Source organism: Aulonocara sp. 'chitande type north' Nkhata Bay, linkage group LG5, assembly GCF_057382095.1.
Source record: "Aulonocara sp. 'chitande type north' Nkhata Bay isolate Kocher_YH1m ecotype deep benthic linkage group LG5, A_spYH_male_GT1.1, whole genome shotgun sequence".
Lineage (NCBI taxonomy): Eukaryota > Metazoa > Chordata > Actinopteri > Cichliformes > Cichlidae > Aulonocara > Aulonocara sp. 'chitande type north' Nkhata Bay.
In genome coordinates, this window is record NC_141348.1 from 27,954,576 (window position 1) to 27,964,840 (window position 10,265).

Here is a 10,265-nt window from a genome sequence, read left to right on the forward strand (position 1 = left end):
AAAACAAACATTTTTTCAGACGCCATGGCGGAGCTGAGGCACCTGCCGGTGATAAAGTTGGGAGAGGGAGGCTGGGCAAACCTTTCAAGCACATGTCCTACAGGAGATGTTAACAGACAGCATCGTGATTGGGATAATAACAATAATCAGGCCTACACTGTTATGTGTGGCTGTGTGCAGACAGGAATAGGACCCAAGGTGCAGACTCCGGAGACAGTCGTGAACTCAAAACAGCTTTAATGTAAAACTCAAAATATAACATAACTGGAAAAAAATCAAAATAAACTTTAAACCAGAGGACTGACAGAACACACAGCTAGGTAAACGGTAGATCGCGACACAGACACAGAGAAACACAGGGCTTAAATACACAGAGGGAGCAATCAGGGAATGGGTAACAGGAGGGAAACACAGCTGGGGCAAATCAGAACTGACGAGACAAGGAAGCGTCAACTGAACACACTGAATGGTAAATGGCCTGCATTTGTATAGCGCTTTTCTAGTCCCTAAGGACCCCAAAGCGCTTCACACTACATTCAGTCATTCACCCATTCACACACACATTGGCGATGGCAAGCTACATTGTAGCCACAGCTGCCCTGGGGCGCACTGACAGAGGCGAGGCTGCCGGACACAGGCGCCACCGGGCCCTCTGACCACCACCAGTAGGCAAACACGGGGTTAGTATCTTGCCCAAGGATATTTGGCATGCAGCCAGGAGGCAGCCTGGGATCGAACCACCGACCTTCTGATTAGTGGCTGACCTGCTCTGCCACCTGAGCTACAGCCACCCCAAAGAGATAAGACAGAGACCTTCAAAGTAAAACAGGAAACACAAAACACAGACTGAACAAAGACACAGACTCACATGCAGGCACTACAGAGGGAACAGAGACGTGGGACCAGGGCAGACACAGACACTGACTGGACACGGGGATATAACAACTAAGGATACACAGAGACGCGAACTAGACAAGGGGATACAGCTGACAGGGGAGGCAGAGCAACTAGAGAAGACAGACATAAACCAAAAGACAGAACTCTAACAAAGAAACAGCAGCATCACCGCCTGCAGCATCACTGCCTGGTCCCGCAGCCGTCACGCCTTCATGCGAGCCTGGTCCTGCCTCGCCTGTGTGTCTTCATCCTCGCCTGGTCCTGGCTCACCTGGTCCTGCCATTGCTACACCGTCCTCAGGTCCAGCTCGGCCTGTACCACCTCGCCTTTGCTGGCTGCTTTCCAGGCCTCTAGTTGGATGACATGGTCATCGAGGTCGGCCTTCTGAACGAGGTCGTCGCCCCTGCTGCCTTCCACGTGGCCGGCCTCCGGACCTGTCCTGTCGCCGCCGCTGGCTTCGCGGCCGGCCTCTGGACCTGCTTTGTCGCCGCCACTGCATTCCACGTGGCCGGCCACCTGATTGGTTTTGTCTGTGTCGCTGCTGCTGCTGTCCACATGGCCAGCCCCCTGAACTGTTTTGGCCCTGTACTGTCAACCTCCGGGTCGACCCCCTGAACTTTTCTTGGACTTGTGTTAAGCTCCAGTCCAGTTTTGTTTTGTATCAATGATGTATTCCTGGACTCTTGAGTTCTTGAATAGTTTTCTTGTTTTATGGACTATTCTGGACTCTTGCTCCTTGTTTTTTGTTTTGTTTCTTTTTGTTTATTTTGAAGGATTGTGTCTTATGTCAGTGTCCAGCTTTGCTCCTCCTGTCTCGTTAGTCCTATTTCTCCCAGCTGTGTCTCCCTCCGGTTGCCCATTCCCTGATTACCACCCTGTGTATATTAGCCCTGTGTTTTCCTGTGCTCAGTGTCGCGTCGTACCCTCAGATCCTGCCTGTGTGTTCCAGTTTGCGTTTTCATGGTTTGATTTCTGTTTTTGTTTGGTGCCAGCAATAAAGCTGTGGTCCTCAGTTACGTTTCCGTCTCAGAGTCCTCCATTTGGATCCACATCTCCACCTGTCCGCACACAGAGACCTGACAAATGTAGCCTCATGGGCAGTGTAAGCTATTAAGAATTGACTGTACACTGTGTTCGTGTTTTCCTCCGAAACCTGTTGGAGCAGCCTTTCACCGCCTCTCTCTGTCTCTCGCTAGCAAAGTTGACCCAGACAACAAAGTAAAGCTAGTTTTCAATTATTAGCCCGACACACAACCCGACGTTTTAGCCAGAGGTCCCTTTACTACGGTAGGGAGCCGTGGACCTTTTTTCTATCTGCGCCGAACAGTTTTCTTTACGAGATCCCTGCAAAAATCACACAGCAATAGTCCTGTAGTTGTAAAAAGCATGATAATATATTAAGTAATCCAAAGTATTCAGAATACGTTACACTTATTGAGTAACATAACGGAATATGTGTATAGGATAAAGGTCTAATCATCTCTTAGTTTATCCAGATTGCACAGAGTGTATATTTGTTAATAATTTGAATCATTTTGGATAAGGATAAGTGTAAGATAATGGGGAATTTCAGTTTTTACTTTATAATTTGTTTAGTGTAAGATTTACAGTTAAATTGTATTTTTTCTTGCCTTATTTAATTTTTACGTACTGTTCCTTTAACACACGGTAACTGTGCACGGGGGGAGCGACGGGCAGTGTGGAGCTACGGGGGCTTTAACTAGCTGTGGAGAAAAAACGTTTCTTACCGTGTTTACAGTGTACAGGAACATCCAAATGGATCACTGTATTTCAAACTGTGGAAATAAATGTTTGCCTGTTTGTTTTTCGACTACAAGCGGACTTTGTGGATTATGTTCAACTGCACTAAGACACGCGTACGGCCTGACTACCAGCTAGTGCTTCCGCGGTAATAATATGTTACAAAATACGTTTTGGGGCATGTATTCTGTAGTGGAATACATTTTAAAAGTAATCTTCCCAACACTGACCATATGTACTTTGTTCTCTGATTCACCATTCTTTGCTGGTCTTACACTGGATGGTTCATTGGTATAATTTTATCTGTTAATCTGGTTTTACAAATTAAATTCTGCTTTCAACTGTTTAAACTGGTGTTTAAAATCTTAAAATCATGAAAATAATTTAACGTTCGATCATTTGGAAAAGGGCTCGAGGTGATTAAGTGATTTTTTTTTTAAAAAGCAGAAAATATATATTTTGTATGATGATTTTATGGCCGATTTTGTGTGTATTTTTGTCCACAAGGTGTCGAAAGGGTGCAAAATTTGAGGAGGGCACAAAGGTTACATTTTAAATGATCAGACAAAAGAGGGTTTTCAGGGAATACTGTTAAATGCCCAGTTTCTATGACGTATGTCAGAAAAATATCAAGAGTGGGATTAAAGTAGTGGGTTAGATCATTTACATTTTGACAGAAGCCAACTGAATCTAAGTTAAGTGGAAATACTATGAGCTCCAATATATAACCTCCTGAGAACCAGCCTCTTTATTTATGTCTTCTGTAATGGACATGGTTTTGGTCTATATCTTTTGACTTATTTGAGCTACCCTACTAAGTCATAATGTACAAAACAGAGGACATCCTGGGATTTCCATTGACATCTAACATGTTTGCGTAGCCTCTTTTAAATCCAAAGGAAGGAAATCACAGAAAAAATTCAGTGGGAAGATGAATTTTTCCACAGTTCTCAGGAGAATATTTAAGTCATGGTTCTGTCTTGGGGAACTGAAGCCCAAGTATTTCATGCAGTAAGCGTTTTTTCTTTGTGAAGTTGCATTTTAGCTCTGTAAATAACAGCATAACGTTCTCCATGGGTTCTCCAGACCCTTTCATGTCTGTCACACGTGCTCAGGGTGAACCTGCCCATATATTCCATGCTGCCCATTTGAGGACATTGGGCCCCTTATGCCACCCTCATCAAGTCTGTTTCTGATTTTTTGGTCATCATGGTAAATGGTGAATGGACTGGTTCATATATAGTGCTTTTCTACTCTATCAGCACTTCTCTGCCGTGTTCTGTCATTTGTACAAACCTTTTTAGCAGTTCAGAATCAGCACAGCATTTTAAAATATGTTTAGCAAGCAAAGCAAAAATAGATAAATAAACAAACATACTGTAACTACAGGGGTCCAACAAAGAATGGCCACGCATCATACTGATGTCTTCGGAAATTTATTTCTCTCTTTCTCTCACTCTTATTGTCTTCAGACACCGTGAAAACTGAAGAAACACAAAGTCTACAACATAAATGTTTTGAGCTTATCAGTCTCTCATATCAGTGTCCATAAACAGTCTTGCACAATAATGGATATCACAAAAATGTCCTCTCATTACCAGTGTAAAACACGTATGCACGTATACAAACAATATACATGAAACCATACCGTGTGCGCCTCTTGGACCACATGCAGAATAACATTAACGTTGAGGCTGTAGATGCATCTGTAGCCATGTATCCATGCTAGCTACACAATACCATGGTTGTGCTCTCAACCAAACTCTGGTCATGTGACCATTACAAACTCTACCTCATACAAACTCTACAGCACTTTACATATTTAACAAACCCATATTTTGTAATCACATATTTTAAACATGATTTTAATTAATGTTACACTTTTATCCTCTTATCTTATAAATAAATGAACTAAATTAAGCATGAATCTATCACAGAAACATATGAAATAACCAACTTTATTTTAACTGTCTCAGGGACAGTTACACATACAAAATCACTGCTCAATAGACGAAGGAAAGAAAAGAGGAGAAAGAGCATACACCAGGAAGTTAGATTGGAGGATTCCTATCAATGACTGTACACTGTAAAAAAGATCCGTATATTTAACAGTGAAAGACAGTAAAAATACGACAGGAAAAACCTGTTAACTATAAAACAGTTTAAAACTGTTGATTTGATATGAAATTGCCGTAAATAAAGAAATGTAGAAAAACCGTAATATGTACATTTTTTCTCTGAAAAAAATACATAAACCTACTGTAAATCACTCTTGCATAGTTTTTTTAACGGAAGATTCCAATAAAGTTTAGAACAGGCAAACACAATTTTTTTTACATTTATTTATTGAAAAAAATACAGGTTTTAATTGCTGAATGTAAGCATGGTTGTGCTGGTAATGGATACATGCTGTAATATGACTTTGTGATTTTTGCATTAATTTCACATAATAATAATAATAATGGATTAGATAGTGATTTTCAAGAAGCCCAAAGCACTTTACATTAAATCCATTCTTGATTCATAGCACCTTTAATACAGCATATTCATATAACAGCTACATATGTCCCAAGATCTTTATACAAGAAATGTATTAGGGCAATTTTTGGATGTAGTTTTTGTAAAGAATATGGGATGTAGCTGTTAAATCTACATTCTGTTGAACTCAATAAACCATGAGTTTAAAATGTAAAAGCTAACAACAACTTGAGAGACCTACAGCTAATGATAGACATACTATATTATTGAGTGAATTCATTTAATCCCAAAAGTGTTAAAACAATAATCTGTTGTCTGTTCTATTTATTCATAGTTAATTATCTTATGAAGAAAAAAGATTTTAAAAGCACCTCCTCCCAAAACTAGGCGTTTTCCCCTGACGTTTAGAGCACCGTTTCACATCAAGGCGCCTGATTTCAAACGGGCCAATCAGCGCACTGCATCAGGCTCCACCGCAGATAACGTCTGTACAGCTCCACACACAAGTTTTTCTTTGGACTACGGCAGCACGCTATCTTCATTTTCGTGGACTTGTTTCTCTCTTTTTTTTTAATTTAACGTCTGCTACAGCTCGTCTTCAGTTACTACGGTAAGAAAATAATCCAACTTGGTTTATTTATCGACAGCATTGTGTTGCAGGCAGTGAAGGCACAAATGATAAATTTACGTTAGCTTTAGCTCGTTTCTAGCATTAGCGTTAGCTACATCAGGCTGAAAAGAGCCTTGCAAAACCAGCAGTGCGCGTTTTGAGACGTGTTTTGGAGATGGGTTTATTAGTGGAAACCGTCTAATTAGTATAGCTATATTTTAATGCTTTGTCTAAATGCAGCCTGGATTTTCCCGCCTTGTTTGACATCTGGCTGAAGCTTTAAGTTAGCTAGCCTCGCAGCTGTGTCATATTGATTATGTATTTTTGCAGCATATGTGGAGAATCGGTTCAGTCCGTGAAAGCTTATGTTTTGCATTGCAGACTGCATCGTAATGAACCCCGGTGTATTTTTAAATGTGTTGAAGTAAGTTGTAAGCAGGTGTTTTCTGGATATGCTGCTTTAAAGTCTCACTTCTACCGCCACCACACTGGTACCGCAACTGTTTCTCAGAATGCTACCTTAATGGGTTTGAATTGCACTGTCTCACTTTGTGAATGCCAATGTGAGGGAACTAAAGCTTTGATTGCTCACTTACAGGAACACATAGAAGAGGGACGGCATGTAACTTGTCCAGTGAGAGGATGCCAAAGTGAGTTCTCTGTAAAATCTACATTTACCTCCCATATGTCTAGAAAACACAAACGTTAGGAAAATGTGATTTGTGGTTTAAACAAAGATACTGAGTCCATCTACAAGTGCCACCATACACATACAGGAAGGTGCCAGTGTATCAGATATAGAAGACCCTGGTATGGATGGGTCTAATTTCAGTGACCTGTATCTCAGACATGCATGTATGTTTTACATTAAACTACAGGGACAGCATCTTCTGCCAGCATCTACCATTCAAACCATTGTTGAAGAAATACAAAATATACATGAATTGGGACAGATGTATACATTGAATAGACTAAGGTCATTCATAGCCAGGGGAATGGCCCATATGCTATAAGAACAGCATTGGGTTGGGTCATAAGTGGGCCCATGGAAGATGGTAAAAGCAACTTGGACAGCGAGCACCCACCAACAGTTGTAAATAGGATATCTGTTTGTAAGCTGGAGGAAATGTTGAAAAGTCAATATAACTATGACTTTAATGAAAGGGTTACAGAGGAAAAGGGTTTGTCAAGGGAGGACCTTAAGTTCATGAAGATCATGGAAAAATCTGCAACAATGGAAGATGGACACTACTGTTTGAAGTTACCTTTTAAAAAGGATAACATAAAGATGCCAAACAATTTCTCCATAGTTAAACAAAGATTGCAAAGTCTACAACGAAAACTTCTCAACAATGAACAGTTGCATAAAGAATATAAAAACTTTATGGACGAGATGATAAGAGACGCACGTAATCGGCGTCAGGTGTGTCATTGAGAAGGCAAACAGTTTGTGACCGTTGCGCTGTTATGCTAAGTCGATACGGAATAAAGAACAAAAAGGACAAGATACATACTGCTGGAATTATTGGACCGTTAACTTAATTCATGCATACCAGTGACATCGCGTCACCCCCGTTAACGACCACCTCAGTGGCTTCAAGCGTAGGCTTGGCCTCTATAGTCACTTCTAAAAGATATGTCAGTTTCAGATGAAGACATAAAAATCTGTGACACAGTAAAACAATCTGACTTGTTCTCAGCTTGTCACACTGGGCCCCTGAGAACTGCTTATTCAAGAGTCCAGTGCTTTAAAGATGTGTTCAAGTATGTTGAACCCAGAAAAGTGTTTTTGGGCAGGGACGAGAACAGGATGGCGAGATTTGCCTATTGTGTTCCTCTGCTAAATATTTTGAAGGGTATGTTGGAATCAAGTTTTTGGCAAGGTCTCATATCAGTGAATCTTAATAATGTTTCAAGACCAGATGTTCTCAGGGACTGTTGTGATGGTAACGTGTTTGTGTCAAACAAATTTTTTCAGGAAAATCCACATTGCCTCAAGCTGGTTCTATACCAGGATGCATTTGAAGTAGTGAACCCACTTGGTTCTGCCAAAAAGAAGCACAAGGTTTTGGCTGTGTACTTCTCTCTACTCAACATCCCACTAACACCCTTCATCATTGTTTGCGGTAAGCTGAAAGAGCAAAATTCAACTTTTTTTTTTCTGTTGTAACTGTTCTTGTACTCTTGGCTTGTTTAGTTTCATGTTCTGTTGCTTCCTCACTAATACACTGGATAACACAACCATATAAGTTCAACTAGTAACATAACTCATCCTATGATCCATGTAACAAGTATCTCTGTATTTCTATATATGACTGACATTAAAGCTCTTGTTATTAAAGTTTTTAATTTGTTGTTGTTGTTGTTGTTGTTGTTGTTTTAATTCTCAGGTTCCTCCTGCTTCGCTGCTGAGACATTCATGTTGAGCATTGACAAGAAGACTGTCAACGACCGCATCACAACCTTCACCTCTGCTATCTGCCTAATGTTTGGCAGTTACTACTGCTTTAACATACACTACCCTGTAGAACTGCGATCAACACTGGAGTTCCTTCAACGGTAAAATTTATTTTATTATGGATTTATTTTTGTGCTTTTCAAACTTGGCCATTTGATATCCCACCTCAGGTTGTTAATTTCCTCAATCTCTCTCGCCCTTTTTTCATGAAGGTGTTTCTTTTCTATAAATTCTGAGAGAGGCACCAAGGTTGAATCCAAGAAGAAAAAAGTGTTCTCAGTCAATCCCAGAGTCCTCACTCTCATCTCGGACATTGCTGACCATGAGTGGATCTAGTCCTAACCCTCTTGTTTGAGACAAAGTGATAAAGGTATACTATGTTACATACTCTACAGATGTTCTGTTTTTGAAACAATTGTTACATTTCTGATTGTGAGTGGGAAGTTTAACAATGTGAAGTTTTACTAGACACAATTTGTAAAAGTACATGGTCTACTTTTGATTCACTGTTTTATATCTGAAAAATGTATCTGGTAAAAATGTGGTAAACCTGCGATTTTGTTTCTTGGATTTTAATTTTCCCAGTTTTAAAGATATTTGTATTCCAATAGTGTAAAAGTATGCTGCATGTACATTGCTGGCATTTTGTAGTTATCCAAAAATTTGCAGTTGAAGTTCTCAAAACAAGTGTAAAGTTTTTGTTTGTTACCTGATGCAGTTTTAAGATGTACATTTTCAGGTTTACTGCTCAGTTCTGTGTGCAAAATATGTGGGTGTAAACTTGTTCCTGTAATTTCTTCAATTCAGATTTTCTTTCAATTATAGAAAAAATGTTTAATTCTCTATATTTGTATTTGGATAATTTGAAAAGTCAAGATTCTACGTGTACTGACATTTATGTAGTGAGAACAGCACCAAAACACTTAAAGGTGTCTGAATTGTCTGCTAAAGGTAATGTGAAGTATAATGTGTGCTCAACTTACAGCACTGGTTTTGCACAGTTTGAACAGAACTTGTAAGAATTCTGTGATTCCTCACTGTTACTGTCATGGAGATAACTAGTAACTATTTGTGATTTGTTGAGTACAAATGTAAATGTTTGATGTTCAAAACATCAAAGATGTTAAATAAAATACTTTTTTGGAAATTTAAGGTGGACATTTTTGTGTTACATTTAGTAATTTGAATAAAATCATGGTTTGTGTATTAAGCTTACAGAGTAGAACACTTAAGAGCACTCTAGTCTAAAAACGGTTACAGAATAAAATTGTATTTTATTATTTTTTGATAGTTAATTTTACAGGGAAAAAATGTTGTTTTCTGTCACAAACTTTATTTTATGTGTTATTTTCATGTTAATTCTAGAGAAAAACATTATTTTTTCTTCAAGTTAAAACATTTTCTTCTATGGTAAAATATTGACCCTAGCACTGTTTTTAACCGTAAAATCAACAATAACAATACCTTGTTACCGTTAAAGAAGAAAATGTTTCACCCGTAATTTTACGGTAGATTTCTGGCAACCACAGCTGCCAGCGTTTCACCGTAAAATCTACAGTTTTTTTTTTGTTTGTTCTTTTACAGTGTAAGGTCAGAAAGATTAAGTTTCCTTGGTGAATAGTTTGTGTTTTTGTAATGGACTAAAACATTTGTTTCCACTTCTATGTTGAAAACATGCCCCCACAGTGGAATATGTGTGTGGGGGGTTATGGATTTATCTAGAAATTGGTCACTGGGAACTTATTAAATGAGAAATTCTGTAAATAAATGTGCTCGTTATTCTGTGAATTATGCAATAAGCATCCCTTGGACTTCAAGGGGCCACCGTTGTCTTTATGTTACTTTAGTTAGACTATTGTAATGTAGAGTAGTGAGCGGCGTGATGTTATGATCAAGGTTAAAAGTGTGAATGTGACTGTGTGTGTGTGTGTGTGTGTGTGTGTGTGAGAGAGAGAGAGAGAGAGAGAGTAAGACAGAGAAGGTGATATGCTGTTTTTGCTCTGTACAGCATGAAAACATGTGGGTCCACCTGTCTGTCAAGCAGATTTCTATCTATGGTAA

General features: G+C 39.3%; 1 long non-coding RNA gene across 1 annotated transcript; it reads left to right on the plus strand.

Annotated features, from left to right (window-relative positions):
- The first annotated feature begins 5,608 nt into the window (after positions 1-5,608).
- Positions 5,609-9,503, plus strand: LOC147330844 (uncharacterized). The gene is made up of 5 exons (XR_015129115.1): positions 5,609-5,746; positions 6,345-6,396; positions 7,725-7,872; positions 8,137-8,305; positions 8,417-9,503. It is a non-coding gene; the product is annotated as an uncharacterized LOC147330844 (long non-coding RNA).
- Positions 9,504-10,265: the final 762 nt, after the last annotated feature.